The following is a 24,011-nucleotide window of genomic DNA, read 5'->3' on the forward strand; positions in this document are numbered from 1 at the left end:
TTTATATACGATAACTTTCATGTCACACCATATGACATATATTCAGATTCCTCATACAAATTCGTAAAGACAACATATATTTTTGGAAATCTAACACATAATATAACACAACTCAATAATTTTCATGCCTACTATTTGAAGTAAAAAAGGCTTATATGTCAATCACCCATTTACGTAATTTATGCAGTAACACTGTGTGGAGGCAGTGTCATTCCTTTCGCAATGCTGCAGGTGGCTACAAGGTGTTTGGGGACAAACGGATAATACAATTTGCTATGGTTGTTATATTAGCTATCAATTTCTGATCATGTTGCAAACTATTATTTTCCCTAGGTGAAAGTTGCATTAACAACTCTGCATGGATACCTGCATGCTAGCTAACTCATTTACAAACTTAGCTACTTAGTGCTACAATAATTTGATAACGCTGGTTAGGTAGCTTGTTATATTGGTCTAGTTAAATAATGTTGTTAATAATATTACTAGAAACGTATTGCTTTATCTGTGGTATTTATTGGTTACTTATTGGTGATTAACAGTTATTGTATTTCCAATCGTAACTATGTTTAACGTTAGCAAACTGTCCAGGTAGCTAGCCATGTCCAATAACATCCACGATTAAGCTCATTTTATTACTGTACTTTCTAATGAAAACATTGCATTCTCCCATGAGGAAGGGATCTGAAAAGGTTTCTGCGTGGCCATTCACTTTTCATACATATACAGGTGCTGGTCATGAAATTAGAATATCATCAAAAGGTTGATTTATTTCAGTAATTCCATTCAAAAAGTGAAACTTTTATAATGTATACATTCATTCCACACAGACTGATATATTGCAAGTGTTTATTTATTTATTTATCCCAGGGTCTGGAGGAAGAGAGGAGAGGCACAGAATCCACGTTGCTTGAAGTCCAGTGTAAAGGTTCCACAGTCAGTGATGGTTTGGGGTGCCATGTCATCTGCTGGTGTTGATCCACTGTGTTTTCTGAGGTCCAAGGTCAACACAGCCGTCTACCAGGAAGTTTTAGAGCACTTCATGCATCCTGCTGCTGACCAACTTTATGGAGATGCAGAATTCATTTTCCAACAGGACTTGGCACCTGCACACAGTGCCAAAGCTACCAGTACCTGGTTTAAGCACCATGGTATCCCTGTTCTTAATTGGCCAGCAAACTCGCCTGACCTTAACCCTATAGAAAATCTATGGGGTATTGTGAAGAGGAAGTTCACACCCAACAATGCAAAAGAGCTGAAGGCCACTATCAGAGCAACCTGGGCTCTCATAACACCTGAGCAGAGCCACAGACTGATCGACTCCATGCCACGCCGCATTGCTGCAGTAATTCAGACAAAAGGAGCCCCAACTAAGTATTGAGAGCTGTACATGTTCATACTATTCAGTTGGCCAACATTTCTAAAAATCCTTTTTTGTATTGGTCTTAAGTAATATTCAAATTTTTTGAGATACTGAATTTGGGATTTTCATTAGTTGTCAGTTATAATCATCACAATTAAAATAAATAAACATTTGAAATATATCAGTATGTGTGTAATGAATGAATATAATATACACGTTTCACTTTTTGAATGGAATTTCTGAAATAAATAAACTTTTTGATGATATTCTAAATTCATGACCAGCACCTGTATATTATTCTTTGAATGAATGTTATGTTCAAATGCTGGAGTAATGTCATTGTGATCATTAATAAACCAAAACCAAAAATAGATTTTTTGTTATTGCGTCCATGTGTATCGGCTGAAACTATATTGAAATTAGGCTGTTTTCAAGTCATGGAAACAACAACCTGAGAAATATGTCCTTTCAACTTTCACTTTCAACCAAAATGGGCCATAGATGGATGTCTTTTGAATAGTTGTCTTTTCAATGACATGAAAGACTGTTCAACATTCAACCAAAACAAAACGTAGATTCACTGTCGGGCTTGGTTGTCTATTCAACATCTTTTAAACGACAGAGTGCTAGGTGGGCAATGTACCCTTTTAATTGGCTGATATAAATTTGAAATTACAATGTTTGAAGGTATGTCTCCCATAAGTTTGTATATTTTAGATTAGATTGCCATTTTGGAGGAAAGGCTTGGTTTAGCACAGTAATTGAACATGTTTGAATAAAGTAATATTTGCAGAACAGCTAGGGGACACGTTTATTTTTATTTCAATTGTTTGAATTAGGCTACTTGAGATCATTATGTTTGTATAAAAAAAATGTGGTTATGTTTTCCTGCCAGCTTGACTGTCTGTTTGTCTTTACGTTTCAGATATTTTGAAGTGTATGTGTGTGCCCGTGTGTCTGTATTACATTTTTTATCATGCCTAGGATTATGCCTTGCCTAATCCTATTTGACCAAATTTTAACCTTGTGCCATATTCCAGGCCTGTCCCAAAAGCATAGCAGTCGGCCAACCATGACCTGAATACACATCTACCTGCAAAGCCTTTGAAGCAGCACATGACCCGCTCACCCTTATAACCTCCAACATGGTTGGAATTACAACCCTTCTCCTTCCTGCATAAACTTCAAAGCATCTCGGTGAGACAAGATGCCACCGTGTCAGCGGAAGCAGTCAAGCCAGTCGGGTCGCACCAATATCCAAGCTGAGAAAAATAGATGTTAAATAGTAATTTCCCTTCATGACCGAAGAAAATCACGACTTAAGAATCATACGTATGATAAATACTTGGATAGCTGTGGGATCCTCATGATATTCTAAAGACAGAAATGACAAAAAAGGGAGAGTTTTTTTTTTTGCAAACATCACATTTCATTTCAACAAAGTAGCTATGTCAGTTTATGTTACTCCACTCACTAATAAAATGGAGGTGTGTCATTCCTTGTTTGTCTACACAGGCAGAAAAACAGATTTAATGGTGTTGGGCTAGAAAAAGATGCATGTGATCTGGCAAATATATTCTGGTTGAAAATGCTTTAAAGCAGTTAAAGTACTTTAAGCAGTTTTAGAAGCCTGGTAAAATGTGCTTCAGATTAAATGTTTCATAGACATGTGATTGGTCACACACTCTATATTTTTTTACTACTTTTTTATTACCAACTGTATAGAAAGAGGGGGAAGGCAGAACAAAATGTATGGAAATTAATTTTGGAACTGTTATTTTGGTGAATGCCAAGAAAGAAGAAATGTATAACTCCCTTTTTTTAAGAAGAAAATGACATACAAATCTTGTGTAAATTGGAAAATGTTTAATCATGCTATGATCATTTTGTGGTTGAGTTGTTTTGATTCTGTTTATCTTGACCTTTCTATATATTTCTGAATGAAAGCATATCATATTTTCTATCATTTTGTAGGGGATATTACAAGCTGAATGGTCACCAAACTTGCCTGGCTGTGTAAATTATTTTTCCATCAAGAATGGGACAGTATTAAATCCCTTAAGGAAAGGGACAGTTAAATTTGAAATTAAATATGAGGGCAGGACCAGGTAATGAGTTTCACATCTGTTTGGCTGAAACGCTCTGTGTTTCAGGTGCAGACGATTTGGCTGATAAACAAGGACAGATTCAAATCAAACCTTTCTTAGTGGTATACATTTGTTTACCATCTGGTTGTCCCGTTTTTGGATGTTTTTAATGTCGTCCTACAACACTGAGAACTAATGGACATTAGGGTGAGCATGTGGAATTTACATTTGCCGTTAGCCCACAGGCTGCTATTTAGTGATCTAAAAAAATAAGATTGGGCATTTGACTGAAATGAAGCACATAGTCCCTTGTACATTATATGTCAATCGATTCGGGGTTGCCCAATTGTGTACTTTTGCCGTGACAGAACATGTTTTTTTCTCCCATGGATTTGAATTGTTCCACACAAGTATACAAATGTGTATTTACATTTTTATAAAAAGGAGAGAGAAATGTAACCCCTAAATGTGCTAACCTATTGCTCTAGATGGACCCTGCACTTCATGGGTGAAAAAACATCAAGACAGACTCTTGACACACTTTCAATGAATACTGTTATTCACTGCTATTTGAATCTAAATATTCAACATTTATTTAAATGTTCCGTGATTGGACACTTCCTTTTCACTATATATGCGACCCCTTAGTAATGTTCCTGCAAGCACAACATGTACTTTCATTGCAATGCTAATGATACCCATTTGAATGTATCTCATAAAACAGACCACACTTCAGTCAGCTCGCCTTGAGAAATGCATGAAAAGATTTTAACCCTTAATGAAAACAAGCTTACTTTTAGGTTCTGACAATACAGAAATGATGCTTACTTGGCGACAAAATATAAAGTATTAGTACACACTCTCCACATCGATTGTTTGGCCTATCAAACCAAACATGGTTATCAAAGACCTTTGTATTACCTTCGACGCTGGCAAAACTTTTAATAAGCGCATAAAATTCATGCTTTCATCTGAGGAACATTTCCAGAATTAGACACTTTATCTCTCATGCAGATGCAGAAAGATTGGCCCATGCATTTGTTTCATCTAGATTAGACTGCTAATCTAGATCTTCAGACTCCGCTGTTCAGACTCCACTTCAAACTTGTACAGAACACTACAGCTTAGATTTTAACCAACCCTAAAAGGCACAAAAACATCAGTAGTTATCTGTACTAAACTGCCAGCCTTCGAAGTACAACATTAAAATTGATTTTAATATCTTCCTCAAACATGTGCAGTATTTCTATAAAATGTACTGCAATGAAAACGTGGTACGTGTCAACTGTTGGACCCAGTTTTCATGAGCTGAAAATGTACATAATCCACGAACGACGCATATCCAGAAAAGGCATGTGGCATTCGAATGTTCCAAACAGATTTGTTTACAACCCAGTTAGTTAGTTTCTCCTTTGCCAAAGTATATTTTTACAATTGAACTTCAATTAATGTTCGATGTAGGTACTGTGAGGCGCGAGGACTCCGAGTGCGTAATGGAGAGGCAAAAATGAAAAGTAACAAAACAACACTGACACGAACGATCACGTTCTTTGACATTATCACAAAAAAAAGGCACAGTACCACACGACCACTTACAACAAAGACACAATAACCTGTGAGGTGGGGTTGAAAAGGAGAAACCTAAAAAGACAATTGCTAACTGAAAACAGGCGTGGGGGTTTGAAGTGTGCGCTGCCGCCATCTGCCCAATACAGCGGTTAGAACACCCGGGAGATGGAGCGCCGGAGAGGGAGAGAGCCAGTAGCGTCACGCGGTTTATCCGTCACAGGTATGAGATCAATCTGACAAACAATTACATTATTTTATTGTTTGTTTTGCTCATCTTTACCAAGTGTGCCAATCAATGTTTTAAAAAAATAGTTATTTGTCACCTACTGTACAGTAATGAAGTCCAAACGGTTAAATGAGGGGCAATGAAAATTATTTAAATCTGTATGTGAAACATTTGTTCCTTATAGTTACTGGTTGAAAAACATCTACAAAAGATCTTCTAATAGCAAGACTGCATGTGCGGGAGTTTCTGGCAGATATCTGTAGTTTATGGGGTAAAGCACAGATATGGCATCCCATCACTTTACACTGCTTAAATTGCATAACCGGTTTGTTAAAGCAATAAGGTATCTCTAGGGTGTTGGACATATTGCCAATAAACCTCGGCTAAGCACCGGGTCCAGACTATCCACTATGTGTCTTACATAAGAAACGTTCTTAGCCATGACATACTTCTACACCCCCTTATTGCTTAAATAGGGTACAGATCCAGTCAGACTGGCATGTTATGAAAGAAAACCAAATGACAACAGATTAATTTTGAATCTTTTAGTCTGTGAAAAATGATTGACATTTTCTTTATTTGGTCCCATTGAGAAAACGTTCCATGGATTACATGAATTAAATCAACATGTCAGTCTGGCTGTGGCTGTAGTGCTATCTGGGATCCTTGGGACATCCTTACCCTGAACTTTAACCCCTATAACACATACATAACCCTGACTGTATCTAGCTGTTATTGGCAGAGGTTTAGACAAATTCCTCTAAATAATACAATTCAAAATCAGTTGTTTTCAAACATAAGTAGCAGTTGCTTATGACAATTTATTTGGTTGCACAGAACTGCAAGTCAGACTCAGAAGATACAATAACAGCAGGATGTGTTGCTCAAAGTCTTATGGCTACAGAGGGCTTTATAAACTCTTGATCAAAAGGGTGAATCTTTGTTACAAAATTTGGAAAACAGGACTGGCACCAAATGCTATGGCCTTCTTCCTTTGTTTTCTCCAACAATGAAACAAAGAAACCGGCATTCTCACATTTACATTACTCTATTAGCCCCACCCAAATATAACTTTTGGTCTTGCTTCTTAAATATCTCTTGACATCCAGGAAAACATTAAACTATAGAAAACAGTCAATCAATCAGTCATGTATGTATAAAGCTCTTTTTACATCAGCATTTGTTATAAAGTGCTTTTACAAAACATCCAGCCTGAAATCCCAAGGAGCAAGCAACAACATTGTTGAAGCACAGGGTCTAGGAAAAAGTGGTAGAAATTTAGGAAGAAACCTAGAGAGGAACCAGGCTCGGAGGGGTGACCAGTCCTCTTCTGGCAACGGAGCAGGAGACAAGGAACATTTAGACAGTGCATTCCTTAGATTTACAAAACGGTGTACTCAGACTACAGCTCTGGTAATTTCAATCAATGTAGCCTAGGTTCACACACATTCATATGGATAGACAGGATAGGAAATAACCATGATCGGGATACAGAATTTGGTCTCTCATAATGCAGTGAACAGGACATGCTCAATCAAGGTATACCACATCAAATTACAGCCCTAAAATAGGCTTTTGTAACAATGAGGGAGTATTGGACACCCCAAAACTATGATCTTAACACTTGCTCTATAAAAAAAGCTACCTGTCCTCTTCAACATACTGCTGATGTGTGCATTACATGCAGAAACTCATGCACATACAGTCTTGCCATTAGAAGGTCTTTTGTAGATGTTTTTCAACCAGTGATCACATACAGATTTAAATAATTTTCAGTGCACCTCATTTAACCGTTTGGACTTCATAATTCCACAGTAGGTGACATTACTACACGGGTGAAAATTCTAGTCATCTAGAAATCTGTGTCAAGATTCACATTACCAAGAGACTGTCGGGAAAACTGAAATGCTTCAACCAGGATTTTCTTTGAACCTGATAATGTTTTGGAAAGTTTCTATAATTCTTTCTTTAATAACCAACACAGAAAGGCTGAGATGTGGACAGCGTTGGATGAGAGCATTCTGGAGATAGTTATCCCAACTCCCTCACTGGATGTCAAGGGGGAGACTGGGTTGAAGCAGGCTGATACCATCCCATCCCTAATAGCGGTAGGATTTCTATTTAATGTATACATTTCAATAAATGCCAAATTCATTTGTCAATATTACGGTAATGGTTTTCTGATTACATGTAGGAGGATGAAGGATAGACTGAGGTGAAGCCGGCTTTAAAAATTTTGGGAGATGGAGGTTATTGATGTGGACACTGTTGGCGAATCTCAGTCCCAACAGACTGATCAAGTGGCATTGGTAAATCCTTCCAGATAAAAGAATAAGAAGAGAGTATCTGTTTGAATGCAGGCAATAAATCATGTTAACATCCACACCGTGTTCATCATGCTGTGCTGTTTGCTCTGTTTTCTTTTGTCCCCACAGGGTGCAGTTGTGACCTCCACCACAAGGTTTGGGAACCCACAGGCTGCATCCTTCCAGAACAACGTCACCCTCCAAATGGGAAGGAGAGGTTCCATAGACATCTGTACCTTGGTGCAGAATATGGATGACAAGTACAGTGAGGGGGAAAAAAGTATTTGATCCCCTGCTGATTTTGTATGTTTGCCCACTGACAAAAAATTCAGACTATCATTTTAATGGTAGGTTTATTTGAACAGTGAGAGACAGAAAAGTTATACATTGATTTGCATTTTAATGAGTGAAATAAGTATTTGACCCCTCTGCAAAACATAACTTAGTACTTGCTGGCAAAACCCTTGTTGGCAATCACAAAGGTCAGACGTTTCTTGTAGTTGGCCACCAGGTTTGCACACATCTCAGGAGGGATTTTGTCCCACTCCTCTATGTAGATCTTCTCCAAGTCATTAAGGTTTTGAGGCTGACATTTGGCAACTCGAAACTTCAGCCCCCTCCACAGATTTTCTATGGGATTAAGGTCTGGAGAGTGGCTATTTCAGGACCTTAATGTGCTTCTTCTTGAGCCACTCCTTTGTTGCCTTGGCCGTGTGTTTTGGGTCATTGTCATGTTGGAATACCCATCCACGCCCCATTTTCAATGCCCTGGCTGAGGGAAGGTGGTTCTCACCCAAGATTTACGGTACATGGCCCCGTCCATTGTCCCTTTGATGTGGTGAAGTTGTCCTGTCCCCTTAGCAGAAAAACACCCCCAAAACATAATGTTTCCACCTCCATTTTTGGGGATGGTGTTCTTGGGGTCATAGGCAGCATTCCTCCTCCAAACACGGCAATTGAGTTGATGCCAAAGAGCTCGATTTTGGTCTCATCTGACCACAACACTTTCACCCAGTTTTCCTCTGAATCATTCAGATGTTCATTGGCAAACATCAGACAAGCCTATACATGTGCTTTCTTGAGCAGGGGACCTTGCGGCCGCTGCATGATTTCAGTCCTTCATGGCGTAGTGTGTTTCCAATTGTTTTCTTGGTGACAATGGTCCCAGCTGCCTTGAGATCATTGACAAGATCCTCCCGTGTAGTTCTGGGCTGATTCCTCACCGTTCTCATGATAATTGCACCTCCACGAGGTGAGATCTTGCATTGAACCCCAGATCGATGGAGATTGACAGTTGTGTTGTGTTTCTTCCATTTGCGAATAATCGCACCAAGTGTTGTCACCTTCTCACCAAGCTGCTTTGCGATGGTCTTGTAGCCCATTCCAGCCATGTTGGTCTACAATCTTGTCCCTGACATCCTTGGACAGCTCTTTGGTCTTGGCCATGGTGGAGAGTTTGGAATCTGAGAGATTGATTGCTTCTGTGGACAGGTGTCTTTTAAACAGGTAACAAACTGAGATTAGGAGCACTCCCTTTAAGAGTGTGCTCCTAATCTCAGCTCGTTACCTGTATAAAAGACACCTGGGACCCAGAAATCTTTCTGATTGAGAGGGGATCAAATACTTATTTCACTCGTTAAAATGCAAATAAATAAATGTATAACATTTTTGACATGCATTTTCTGGATTTATTTCTTGTTATTCAGTCTCACTGTTCAAATAAACCTATCATTAAAATTATTGACACTGGAATCAACTGAGCAATAACGTGTTTGAGAGTGAGTTATAAAATCAGTTCATAAATATTTAATGTTGGTAATATGATGCAGAAATACAGGAAATTTGTGTCAAGCAAATGGGTAAGTGTGTCCAAGCTTTTGATTAGTACTGTACCTTTAGTCTGAATTCCTATTGGAGTAACTTCAACTCCTTTAGGATTTGTAAATGACAAGAGTAAGTAGACACAAGGACCTACTACACCAGTGCAGCCCCTTGAATTACATATGTATGGACTTTTTAAATTCCAGATGAGTCGAGAAGACTTTTATGTGAAGTGCCGGGTTATTGTAGAATGGGTGAAGGAGTCCACTTCCAATGTGGTCGTTCCGGCCATTGACCTCATTATGCAGAAAAAGGTATCTGATTCATCAAGCACTTCCACATCAGGAAGTGAAGAGGCTAGAGAGGTGACCCATCTCAGCCGCAACATCAGATTCAGCCATACTGGAGGTCCCAGCAGAAGCACCAGCGCTATGTCCGCCTGGAGCATACACACCCCCACACCTACCCCTCTTGTCATTGGTACTGTATGTACCTCTATCCCCTCCTTCCTACACACATTATTTCTATGCCTATAGATGTGTACAAGTATCAATCTATTTTAGACACAAACAGTCTGAAATGTGTTCTCATATTAAAGGTTAATATCTTGAATTTGGTTTGAGTTTATTTTAAGTAATGACAAGGTTGAGTTTCTACCCAAAAATATTTGGATAATTTTTTTCCCATTTTGTTCTCCTTACCAATGATTTTTGTAGTTCCATGAGCTCTTTGTTGAGTGAAGATGTGGGTTTGAACCAACACAACTCTTCACCCGAGGTTGGCAGTACAGAAATGAGACAAAGACCTCCCTCAGTACCTCTGAGATCTCTGTTTGGGATCTCTGAAGACTCTTTGACATGATCAAGAGTGACCAGCCTCAAAGCGATATCATACTGCCGTCCAGGTGGAGCAGACAGAAGTACAGTCCTATTAGGATGTCAGTGGATGGCAGGTTGTGGCTGTGTGTTATCAAGTTGGTTGGGAACCTTCTCAACTCTAGATTAGATGAGCTTATGCACAGTGTCAGTCTGGGAACTCTACTTCAAGAGTGTTTTGGTATCACAGCCAGCCAGCAGTTGGTTCAAAAGATGCTAAATATGACTACTGCCACAATGGACTCTCATGCCATGAAGGATATTGCATGCAGCCACAAGTCTCCCATGAAATTAGAAAGTGAAATCAAAGCTATATTGAGTCCTTTGGCTGGACAGTTGATAGTGACCATTATAGATGGCATCGTCAATGCTAAAGCTGACAAAGGAAACAAAGGGTCAGCAAACAGACCTTATTTTCTCACAGCCATTTCAGCAGAAATACAAAGCGTGGTGGTTCAGAAATCAGCCAGCTGACCAACTAGCAAATTGTCCAACAACGCCCCACTGATTAGCATTTCAAAGTCAAAGGTATTAAAAGCGGTAGAGCTCAAAATGGCACAGCTCTTTGGAGAAGATCCAAATGATTATAATTTTTTTTCATTAGTCCAGAGTGAGTCCAACTCTGTTTGTGATTGGAATCTTTATCCATGTAAGGCTGAAATTGACAACAGAATGACAAAACTTTCATCTGAGTTACCTGACACAAGCTCTGCCAAGGATACAAGCATCCCATGCAAGGACCTCAATGGACATGACTCAGCAAAGCTCACCAACCCTGCTTGCAAGCCAACAACCAAATACAATGTCTGACACTGAAGTTATAGTGAAAAATAACTTGGACAGACTGAAGACGGACAGTCAAGAGATGACTTCAGCAGAAGAATATCTCAACAGGTTCCTTTCAATGGAAACCCTTCAACTTGCGCCAAACAAACTTGTTACTAAGGTCCACAGTCAACTTTAAGAAATTGTCCGAAGCTGCCAGCTTAAATCAATAGCTGCCCATAGAAGCCTGTCTCAGCCAACATTGCCAAAGCCATCTCTGGGTAGCCTGTCAAAGGACAATGCCTCAGAAGTCATACAGAGCTTTGCCCAGACCTCTGTTAGGAGTATCTTGGGGCAGATCCTGGGTATGTAACTTTTGCATTACAGTGTCTTGGATCAGGTTAGCCAGGTAATGACCGACACAGTGATTGACAGCCTGACGGATGTGTCCAAGTCTGCCGTGGAGCACTGTAAGTCAAAATACTGTATGTTCTCTGTATAGAAATCCATTGTATCAAGATTGTTATTGCAATTTAGTGGCTGTATTACAGTTATGTGAATGTGTCCAAAATGGTATCCTATTCACTATGGTGTACTCTTTTTGACCAGAGAGAAAAAGTGTCCCTGGGCAAAAGTAGTGCGCTATATAGAGAAGATGTTATCATTTGGGATGTGGTTGCTGACTTCCATTGTGGTCTGTCTACTTTTTTCACAGGTACTGTGCCCAGGTGTTTAGAACAAGTACACCCTGCTGACTCTGGCAAAGGCATGGTCACAGGTGTCATGTCTAACAGTGCTTGACAATGCTAAGGAATTGCCAGCTAGGAACTTAAATCCGACTGAAGCCACTGCTGATGGCATGTTTCGTGTGCCCTCTGCCAGAGGGAAAGGGATCAAAAAGAGCTTGAAGTGGTTTTGCCTTCCGAAAATGAAGATACCTAAAATTAGCAGCAAGGTATGGAACTGTGTGTTTGGTAATTGCCTGTCCGAGGCAGGGCTATGTAACTTTGCTAATAGACATGGACACTATGTTTCCTAATGGCATTCTACTCCCTTTATAGGACACTACTACTACCCCTCCCTTTATAGGTTACTATGGGCCCTTTAGAGTCTGTATGTTTTTAGTATCTCTGAGTATCTCAGATTTTTTTATATGTAAGAAAGTGTTACAACATCTCACAAAATAACATACATTTTATCTATACACGTTAATCTGGTCTAAACCAGTTTGGTTTATTCCCCTTATCAGTTTCGCTCTTCACCCAAGATTTCACCGAAATGCAGGTTGCCCACCTGCATTTTACAAATACCTCTTGACTTCAATTGTCCACTCATGCATTGTCACCCTCTTACCTACAACACCATTACCATATCTTGCATTCTTCCTGCTTGGCAAAATACAGGTTCGGTATCTTTCTAATTAGACTTCTGTAGAAGTCACTTTTCAATAACAAACCCACTGTGTAGGGATTAGGGTGTCATTTATTTACCCATACCATAAGGAATTTTAGACAGGCTCTAATGTCTTGATGCATTTTCCGAACAGGTGTTCAAAAGATCAAAAGAACCAAAGAACCACTCTGAAATGGATGTGCCTCCTGCCAAACAGAAGTGGCGTTTCATACCCAGAATGTCTAAAATGCCAAAGATCAGAATCAAAATAGGCAGCTCTGTTTTTGAGGATGGTGTCTCTAGGGCAAGGTTACATAGAAATGGCACACATTTCCCTATGTAGTGCCTGTGGGCTTTTGTCAAAATTAGAGCACCCTTTAAGGAATATGTTGCAATTTGGGACCGAACCAGGGCTGACATTTTATCAACAGCTTATTGTAATATCACTGTATATTACAGGTTGTCTCTGATGTACTCTGGTATTTTTTCACAGGTGTTTCAGAACAGAGGACAACCGAAGGACAACCGAAGAATCTGAACTGGATTTGCAGCCTACCAAATGTATCAGAGAGACTGATACACTGGGTGTTTATTCTCCTTTACAGGTATTTCCCCACAGATTTACACTGTCATAGTATCATAAGTCAATAAGGTATTTCTGGCACGATGGGTCTTGGTCTTAATTTGCTTAGACTACCAACCAATCGTCTCCCACAACACCTTCCCCATGTTTCTTGTTTACCTGTGCATTAATCGCTACATTGTAGCGTTGTTATCAGCTGAGCTGTCTTGCTAGATACTGTACTGACAAAACAATGCAGTTCTTGCATTGAAATTACATTTTAACTTGATCATTGTGATGCATTTATGTTACCACAGTAGCTAGCTAGCAAGTGTTGTTTTACATGATCAAAACATTAGATATACCACTCAAATTTGGAGACATGCCTTGCAGTGTTTTGATTCGGTAAAATTAGGAAGTGACTCATCAAGGTCAAATATAAATGGTTGTTGTGCCAGGCTCATATCCACTGTGTGTATCAGCCTGGGGTTGGAGCTAGAGTGTAAGTGATTAGGTAGGATGATTGCATATTGCTTTACCACAATACAAACTTGGTAAGAAAGAAGGGACAGAGCGATAGAGAGACTGGAGGATAGACACAAACACACACACTGATAGTTCTTGCCTGATTCTCTGTTGTCTTATCCCAGATGCTGAGTGTGTTGGCCTAGAGATGGTTCCAGAAGGTATAACCACATCTCCACCAAAGGAGGGCCTGACACCCAATCTGGCCTCTGCTGTACAGGAATGCCCAAAATGTCCTTTCCCAGTTGTAGTGTTCCAGACCATCTTCAAACCATTTAAAGGAGCTTCTAGGAAGAAGAAGTAGACAAGCATGGTTTCATTTCTGCCCTGGTTTTAATTTATTTCCTGTTTTTATTTCTGCCCTGTTTAAATGTATTTCCTGGTTTTATTCCTGCCCTGGTTTAAATTTATTTCGTGGTTTTATTTCTGCCCTACTTTAATTTATTTCCTGGTTTTATGCCTGCCCAGGTTTTCATTTATTTCCTGGTTTTATTCCTGCCCTGGTTTTATTTGGGACATTTCATTACAAAATTAACAAATTAAAACATTACTGCATTGATTTCTGTCTGTAGTAGTTTTATTGTACAAAAATACTATGTACTTGTTTATGGTAAGTGGAAATACAATAAAGGAAACAGAAAATATGTTCTCAGATATAAATACAGATATGAGAAATTCCCCAGTATTCTAATTCTGAGGCCAATTCCATTAACAAATCAAAACAAATCAAATATATGAGAGGAGAAAGCTAGCACACCTGAATCAACTTATTAACTGATTAACAAACCCTTACCTGTTGAATCAGATTAGCTAGCTCTGGGATACATCTAATAGATGGAATGGCTGGGGGGGGCCCAGGAGAGGTTTGGGAACCACTGGGCCATGTGATTCTGCTTGCTTTGTGTCTCAGAAAAAGTATATAATTGGTTATCATTGGCTACTGATGACACTGACTTTAAACTAAGAGTGCAGGTTTAAATCAATGTTTATTGCAGGTTATGTTCGCATGGGTAAAACTTACTGGTGTGCGGGTGTTCACGATTGCGAACATGCATTCGCGTCCTTCAGATTTCTGCCATGTTTTGACCATGTTGGTGGTTGGACAATTTAATCAGAATACTGCAAATTTAGTGTATGGGATATCTTGATTTTTATTTACAAAAATATCCTGATATGTTTTGAAGCAATAAAAAACATCAATAAAATGTTTTAAAAAAGTATCGGTTAACACATACAGTAAGGAGAACAAGTATTTGATACACTGCCGATTATGCAGGTTTTCCTACTTACAAAGCATGTAGAGATCTGTAATTTTTATCATAGGTACACTTCAACTGTGAGAGACGAAATGTATGATTTTTAAATATTTAATTTGCATTTTATTGGGGAGAACAAATACTTGTTCTCCCCACTGTACATATACAGTAAAGATTTTAATCTTTACTGTACATTGTGTAATTCGTTGAGGACAAAATAATGTAAAATAGGTCAATGGAAACCAAAATCACCGGTCACGCTGGATGATGTTGCAGGCAGCATATTGTTCACCACGGTCTCTCCAGACTCTTTCACGTCTGTCACATGTGCTCAGTGTGAACCTGCTCTCATCTGTGAAGAGAACGGGGCACCAATGGCAGACCTGCCAATTCTGGTGTTCTCTGGCGAATTGCCAATCGAGCTGCATTGTGCTGGGCTGTGAGCACAGGTCCCACTAGAGGACATCAGGCCCTCATGCCACCCTCATGGAGTCTGTTTCTCACAGTTAGACTGTGCTCCTCCTGTTCCTCCTTGCACAAAGAGGCAAATACTGGCCCTGCAATTCTCCGTAGCCCAAAAAAACATTCCCTTTTTGGGGGTTGTCTTGCTGTCGCCTCTCCAGTGCACCTGTTGTCACTTTCATTTGCAACAAAACAGGTGACATTGATTCACAATCGCTTATGCTTCCTAACTGGACTGATTGATATCCCTGAAGTTTAATTGACTTGGTGTTATACTGGAATGATTGTGTTCCCTTCATTTTTTTTCTTTGCAGTATATATGAACCCAGTGAACAAAGTTATACAAGATTATTACCTTTTGATGTGGTTATTTTGGGCACTTTAAAAACTTAATGGAAAGGGCCATGGGACATTTTCTCATCAAGATGGAAATGTGCAGTAAGATATGGATACAGGCTTGCCACTGAGCAATCTGGACTGGAAAAAAGTAGGATTTGGCCAGCGGCCCAATTCTCCTTGGTCACTTAACAGAATGGTGTGAGTGAAACGGCATCAACAGTCATGCATTGGGACATTTACTCTGACCCAGTGGCTTTGTTAGGCAGACAAACTCTGCCTTCAGTAGCAGAGCAGCTGTCATAAATATTACACTTCTCTCCAGGGTGGCACTTATAACTGCAGCCAGACAGCCAAGACCCTGGACAAGATGGTGGTATGTGACAAGTGGTGATTAGCTGGTTATTCTTGCAGGTAATTTAAGTAGCAGAGGTTAGGTGTCAGATCAGGCTTTGGTTGCTTTATTCTATCCCATTAAAGATGTGTCTCTGGGGAAGAGACGGTGCTTCCTCTTCAGCGCTCCCTGGGCAGCCTCTCGTCTTGCTTCTCCCTCTGCTCCACTTCTCTTCTCTTCCATCTGTCTGTTCCTTTCTCTGTCCTTCTGTTCTCTTATCTCCTGATTATCTTACTCTCTCTGTATTCCTGCCTCTCTCTCTGTCTTTGTCTCTCTCACTCTTTCTGCTTCTTACACAATGTGTGTCCCTACTTCTTTAAATAACTCCCTTTACCAGCCTTCTCTCTCTTTTTCTCTCACTCTCTCCCCCTCTCTCTCTGTTCTGTTCCTCTAACTCAGTATACTCCTCTGTCCGTCTCTATCTTCCTCTTCTTCTCAAGATTGTGGCCTAATGTAGGTCCGTTTCGGTGCTATTTTCTGCTCTAAGCTTCAACTGAATGTCCAGGTCATGTGATGCACTCTATCACTGGATGTGAAAGATTTAATACAAAATGGAGAGAGTATTTCTGAACGCACACATTGGCACTGAGGTGAATAACCTTCCCAGGGGGTGCGTTCAAGAGATATCAGCAGATGAGAAATCCACAGATAAAGTTTCCACTGATGTCCTACGCCAAGGGCACTCGAACATACACACAACGGCCACTTGTCAAGGAGGCCAGTCTTGATCCACAAAAACATTTGACAGTTATGCAAAATAATGACTCACTCCTTTTGACGCACGTGAGTGTACACCGACGCCTGATTTATCTTATCCATGTTTTAATTTGTGCCATGTCAGTACTATATACTATATATGTATACAGGGAGAATGTTAGCGACGTGATGAAAGACATTTTAAACAGTGCTAGTAACTTAAATCTTTATCCATTACTGGAACATTAGTCTCAGGTGTAGGGAGTGTTGAGTGACTAGCCTGTAATGACCTAATGAGCAGAGACAGGGAAAAGAAGGCTTTTGTGAAATGCAGGGGTAATTTGGGGCTGGTGGCCTGAGAGGGGGGCTGCAGCCCGGAGAGGGAGTGAAGCGTTCGGATCTTATATTTTTTGTGTTTCCAAACAATCCATCTTTCTCCGGGCAGACGTCTCATGGGGACAATAGAGGACAGGCCTCAAGCTGGCCGTCTTCCGAGGCTGGGTTCCGTGGTGGCGGCAGAGGTCCCCGAAACAAAGACGAGAGAGGTCGTCCTTGTGAGACCTACATGTGGCTCGAAAACATGGGGCTTGAAGATTAGCTTTTGTCGGGGATGTTGGCACAAGTCAATCTTCTTACTGGGAATGGGAAAGGTTGATTAATTCCTGAAGGAGACAAGATGTACAGTCTTAGTCATTCCCTACGTGGGGTTCCCATAAGAACGAGGGAGCGAACAGCTGGCTAATGGGCTTCTCAGGTGAGTGGGCTCACTTCCCCAATTCATTTTGTTGGGCAAAACCAAGTATCAGTCTTTCATATAATGTACTACGTGTCACAGCCATTATTCTGCAGGTTGCTAGGGAGTAATCATATTATGAGTAAGTAGTGTATTGGCAATAATTATCTGTCACTTTTTATTTAGCTTCCATTTAGCCTTCACTGTCATGCAAGAAAATTACATAGATGAATAGTTTGACCATTCACCAGTAGTTAGAAGTTCTGAGTGCATGCTGTAGCATGTTCACCAAATCAGAAGACTAAATTACCTCTTGTCTTAAATATTAATCTACACACCACATCAAAAATGATGACTATCACTTGTCATGTCAGCAAAATGTGGAAGTAGAACAATTCATCCGGTTTGTTGTTTAGACTCCTTTTAGGCTAGAAATTATGGGATTTATTCCAAAGCCCAATTCACAGACCATGAAATGCTGACTTACAGGAAAATATTCAAATCGGGACTTTTTTGTGAATTATTTTTGTTCCATGTAGAACCACCACCATTCCCAAAGAACCTGTGAAAGACACAATTTTTTCATGTGTATATATTTTCAATGACCCCTGATATTACTCCTCTCCTGTAGCCATATATTGGACAATTGCACAAGCCATGTTAAGGATAGGGTCATAGAAAAACCCAAACTTCTGGAAATGGGACAATTTTTTTTTAACAAGGCTTGAAGAAGTATTTATTAGTCTCACCTGGTTGTCTAGGTCTTAATTGGACACAAATCAAAAGAAAATGACCAAAACCAGCAGACACATCCCTTCAGACACATCCCTTCAGACACATCCCTTCAGACACATCCCTTCAGGCGTTGAGTTTGACACCCCCGGTATAACGCAACATTTAGTTAGCCCAAAAAGAAGTGTGAGCTTGTAGAAAAATCTATTTTACAGGATGGGACCATTCCCTTCACATAGAGCAAACCAGAGATTACTTTTGAAGGCCTGTGTCTCCTGGTGCAGTGCAATGATTCTTCAGCTTCAGTATAATTATGGATAGCTGGCATTCTGTAAACAGTGAAAGGACATGTCATGCCAGTAGGGCAGTTTTAAGTCTAGATCTGATATTCTGAAGTATGGGTTTTTAATTAATAACAACATTTTCACTACAACACTCATAACCTCAATCTTCATACTCGTCATAGGTCAGTGGCTCTCCTTCGCAAAAAAAACCATCACAAACCAAGCAGGATGGGAATGTTTTTGGTACAATGGGGTTAGTAAGCTGTGCAGAAGTCAGCCCAGTGAAGAATCACATTATTTGCTTTATGAAATGAAGTTGGGAATATGTAATGTAGAAATTGTTTGACAATTGGCGAGGCGCCTGTCACTGGGATGCAAGAATAACGCTTTGATTCCGGGTCGGCATGCGCCAATATAAAACTAAATTATATAGAACTTAGACCGACACCATGGCAAAGTTTTGACAAGTGAGCAAATTCTCTATTCTACATGTTCCTCGTTTATTTTTCAGCTATCCTGCCTTCATGTTTCACGGATATTTTTAAATAAAAATGTCAACTGAAGCGACATAAATGATGATTATTCTTATTACAATCGGCAGCGGTGTGTGCCATCAGGGGTAGCAGTAAATGAAAAGCTTCCACGCTATGCTGGTCCTCCTGCCAAAGACTGACGTACAGGACTTTAGACATGCAAATCCAGGTGTCTTTAGTCAGTACCAAAGGCAAAGTACGTTATTGGGAAAAGACGGTCTCTCTCTTACCTGTCTCATCCTTGGGGACCTGATGGAACTGTTGATTATGTTTGTGGCACATAGCGTGTGATTGGCGACCATCTGACTCGGATCCCTCCAAAATCTCGTCTCTTGTCTGACGTCATCCGTGTCACTGTTGATGCAGATGAGCTGACCCACCTCCATCCTGAATGCTGCCTAAACTCTTCTCTGCCTCCTCATTCTCTGCCTCTTCCTTCTCATCCTCCTCATTCTCTGCCTCCTCCTTCTCTGCCTCCTCCTTCTCTGCCTCCTCCTTCTCTGCCTCATCTTTCTCTGCCTCCTCCTTCTCTGCGTCCTCCTATTCTGCTTCCTACCTACACGCTGGAATTTACATACATGACATAGCCTGGCTTTATCCAACCTTTCAGCCATTCGGAGAAACATAGAGTGGTTAAAACAAGAAACAGACAGCTGTCGGGTGTATCTGTGCGCCCCCCGTCCCCGGTCGGTGTCTAGCTGACATGGCTTATGGAACGCATTGTGAAATGCCTCCTCTGTGAGGTCCTGCCGTGATCAGGTCTGTACAGTAGCGTCACCCAAGTCACCTTGGGTGACACCTAACGTAACTGCCATTCCTCTTTTGTCCCTCCTTGAAACATTCAACAGACCGAGAAGTCGATAGACAGGGCGGGAAGGGCATTACGAGATGTCAACTGACTGGGATGAAGCCACGGTGGCAGACACCTTCGGCAGTGTACACATCTTCTCCACCACTACGCCAAACACACTGCCAGTGCCTGAGAAGAGACAGGGGAAAATGTATTGCAAGTACTTTCAGACGAGTTGGACATTGTTTGCAGAAAGTGCATATCAATACCAGGACTTAAACAGTGGAAAATGAAGCATGGATTGGTTTCAAAAGTGTTCTTTGTGAACTGCTTATGTAGTAAGGAAACCGGTATGTCAAAATGTCGGGTGAACTATCCCTTTATAGTATAGAAAAATGTTGAACTGACCAGACAATTGTTGTGCTATTTCAGTTACATATTAGCTATTGAGAGTCTGAACTACACACTTTTCTAAATGTTAAAACAAACGTGATTCTCTCACCTATCCTTGCCTGGCAGTTAACAGCTGTGTAAACAGACTGCAGGAAGAGTTAGGGATAATATCTGAAAAGAGGCGGGGGCAGTCCAACCACTCTATATGGCAGATTTCATCAACTCTGGCCCTCGAAGCCTGTTCCACTAAATGTTTTAATTGCAACCCTCTAATCAGGGATCTCTTTAGACCTGAGACACCAGGTGGGTCCAATTAACGATGAGTTAGAACAGAAAACCAGCAGGCTCCGGCCCTCGTAGGGTAAGAGTTGAACAGCCCTCTTATAGGGTGACCCCGTCTCATTAAAAAAATACTACTTTTGACTGACTTGAAGTACATTCGGCAGTCTTAGCCTTTTCTTTTGACACACTGGAATATTGCATCTGTCAACTCGAGGGACTGGTAGAGCATTCCCGCACCACCATCTGTAGGATCAGGGGGCGGTGATTTCAAAATAATAGCTGATAGCAATGATTTTGATGAATGGAAATACTTGAGGACAGTGGAAGGGGGGAAGTAAATAATCTGACAGTCTGATTGCTGCATTGTATCAGACTGATTTAAGAGCCCTATCAGTCAGACCTAATTCTGTTTCTCTTTTTTACATCTTTGTTTTGGCTGAGGAGGTTGTATTTGTCCACTGAGCAGTCAATGTGAAGCTAGGCACTGTAATTGGATCTGTCAGCCTATTTCAGGCTGCAGCTCAGAGAGATATTAAAAAAGTCTCCCCCCTTTACCGCCTGGTCATAGCACATTAGGCCAAACGGTGGCTGAAGCACTTCAAGAGCATACAGAATCCCAGCTGTACAAACAGCCCTTTGCCAGACTCAAACGCTCGTTCTGCCTTCCTTGGTAACAGACGATGGCATGTCCACAACCCAATATCATTATTTATAAATGTTTTCTTCCTCCCGGTTTTGATGCATAGTTGCAGTTTAACAGATTGAGAGTGGGCAGGGATACTAAGACTGATGGCACAGTATGCACGTGGGCCTCAGAGGTGGGCAGGGGAAGTGATGTATAATGGATGGAATTGAGTGCACTTCCTTTCTTCAGTTTATGTCCTTCTGACTCAAACAGATATTACTTTAACATGACAGAGGAAAAGCAACAGTGTGTTCTATTCCCTGGCAATAGTATGAAATATGACACATGAAGGCATGTAGGCACGATCATTAATGGCCCGCAGATATCTTTTCACTTTGGTCATGCTAGTCATGATATGTGGTATCAAAATACAACAACAGCATTTTCATTAGAATATTATGCAGTCTTAACGTTTCACCATAATTGAATGCTCTGTCTGTGCGTGAGTTGACAAATTAAATGCACATCACACTCAGATGTGCTGTCAATGCAATCATCGTCAGACCAGTTAATTATCTTAATCACTGTAGTGTCATATAACATAGAACAGGCCTAAAGAAAATTACATTTTAAATGTTTCAAATGTCTCCATTGCACCTTATATTGCAGCATGATTACATTTGATCTGGCATGGGCATGTAAGCCCCTGTGTTTAGGATATTGAAGGATTTAGCAAAACATTAACAGTGCTCCCTGAATAGAGTTTTATAATACTTGCCCTGCCGTCAGAACAACTGGTGGTGTGCCATCACAAAATAAATACTGGATTGTTCAAGTTTCATAATATTACGTTATTGACATGATAGGTGCAGAAAAAAAGAACTTTTAATAAGCCATTTTCTCACATCTATGACATCATCATGGCCACGCCTCCCAAGTGACTGCTGCAGGGTGGGGGGTGGGTATCACACTTAAGTGGGTCATTTTTAATGACAGTGTGTGGGAAAAAATGGGGTTGGGCACGGTGATTTACAGGTGAGTTTGTGTAGCAAAAATGTGTTTGCGCAGGTTTTTTGTGGAGTCTGTGATGGCAATTTCTAAAATCCAAATTGTTGTATGAAAATGGTAGGTAAGAGAAATCAATTGCGCAATAAACGGTTTTAATCTTGCTTGCAAGGAGAAAGTATACAGGTTACAAAGTAACAGTGAATAGTTTCTAAATAAAAACATCATTTCGACAGTATTTATTACATAGGAAAAGGGGTGTGGTAAGATGCTGCCATCTGTCTCATGTCAATCAAACACCTTTCCCTTTGTTCTATCACACAAGTCAAATGCTATCTTCCCCCACCTTATCCTTCCTGCCATAATGTTTACTGTAGTGTTTACCCAAAGGGGCCAACTGACCTTACTGCCCCCTGTTGTATCTTCTCCTATCCTGTCCTAAAACCCATTGATCTGCATCTGGACAGACAATAGATGCCCCCTATGCAAATACCAGATCCCACACATTCTCTACCTATCTTAACAGTGGGACTCAGTCCTTTACTCAGTGAGAATACATTGTATAAAGAAATTTCCACAACAAGTCTGCGGGTGATTCCTGGGATATTGTCAATGAAATCTGGCAACTCTGGGTATAAGTGGTTCTACACAGCCTCCCACTCAACAGCTGACCAGATAGCAAGGCCTTTGTACAGTCAGGTAGACATGCTAAAACTCACAACCTTCACAATCCAGTTCAGAATCCACAGTCCAGTTCACGTGACTAAACTGATTATCCTGAGCATCATGGAAAATATGGTATCCTTTATTTATGGGTTGTTGGATTGCTGTGGTTTCCAAATATAAATACAACACAAACACAATATAAGTCTTTAGGTACACTGCAGGTAAAGAAAATTGTTTTCATCCGACATTTCCCTAAGGGGGACAGCTAAGTACAGCTCCGGAAAAAATAAAGAGACCCCTGCTCCTTTTTCTTTCCTTTCCAAAAAAGTAGAAAAGGGAGGTTTTGAGTGAGGAACAGAAGGGTTAAAATTAAGAGACCACAGCAAATTGAATGCTTCTGTTCCTCACTCAAAACTTTCATTTTGGAAAGGAAAGAAAAAGGTTGCAGTGGGCTCTTAATTTTTTCCAGAGCTGTACGTTTGGCTATAGCTGTTGTGCAACATTGGGAGGAAATGTTGAACACCTACAGGTATCACAACTTTGTTGATTACTTACAAACCTTCTGGGACCTGTATATGCAATGATTAAAAGATGATTAATTTGATGATATTACAATATTTTACTAACTTCAATGTAAATACATTCTGAGACTTTATACAGTGTGTTCAACTAGCATGGCATTGCCTTAACTCTACCAAAGTTCAACATTATTATTTTATCAAAGAAACTGAATAATTTCAATTCACCTTTTTGAAAGTGTAGTTTAACAAGGTAGAAAGTGTCAAAGGCAGCACAGAGTGACAGGAATTAATTCAACATTCCATTCGGTTCCATCAGGAACTGTTGATTTATAGAGTGGCCTCTCTCTCTTTCTCTCTTTCTCTCTTTCTCTCTTACACTGGCTTCAATTAACAACCTATCCTTCATATTTCCCTTCACATCACCCTATCCTTCATGCATACTAATATGCCTTTTCCTCTCTAGAATGGGATGAGTTACTGCCTAGCAACTCTGCCTCTTTCTGATTGCATTCATTACCAGGCTCCATGCTGCAGTGCTGCTTAAAGGCCCACCAATCACAATTTGAACCAGGGAAGACATTAGAGGAGTGATTCATTCAACACATGTGTCTCGGGATATAAATAAGAGGAAGGTCAACGTGCCATTTTGAGATCTATCAGTGGAAGCTTCCTGTAAGACCGCAGATTCTGATTCATTTATTGTTTTGAATGTATTGTTAATTAATGTTCAATGTATTGACCAATGTGGGCAATTCTAGTAGACCCATGTTACTCAAGTCAGGTGAAAAGTATGGAGGAAGAAGAAAAGTTGCATG

The sequence above is a fragment of the Esox lucius genome, chromosome 1, assembly GCF_011004845.1.
Source record: "Esox lucius isolate fEsoLuc1 chromosome 1, fEsoLuc1.pri, whole genome shotgun sequence".
Classification (NCBI taxonomy): Eukaryota; Metazoa; Chordata; class Actinopteri; order Esociformes; family Esocidae; genus Esox; species Esox lucius.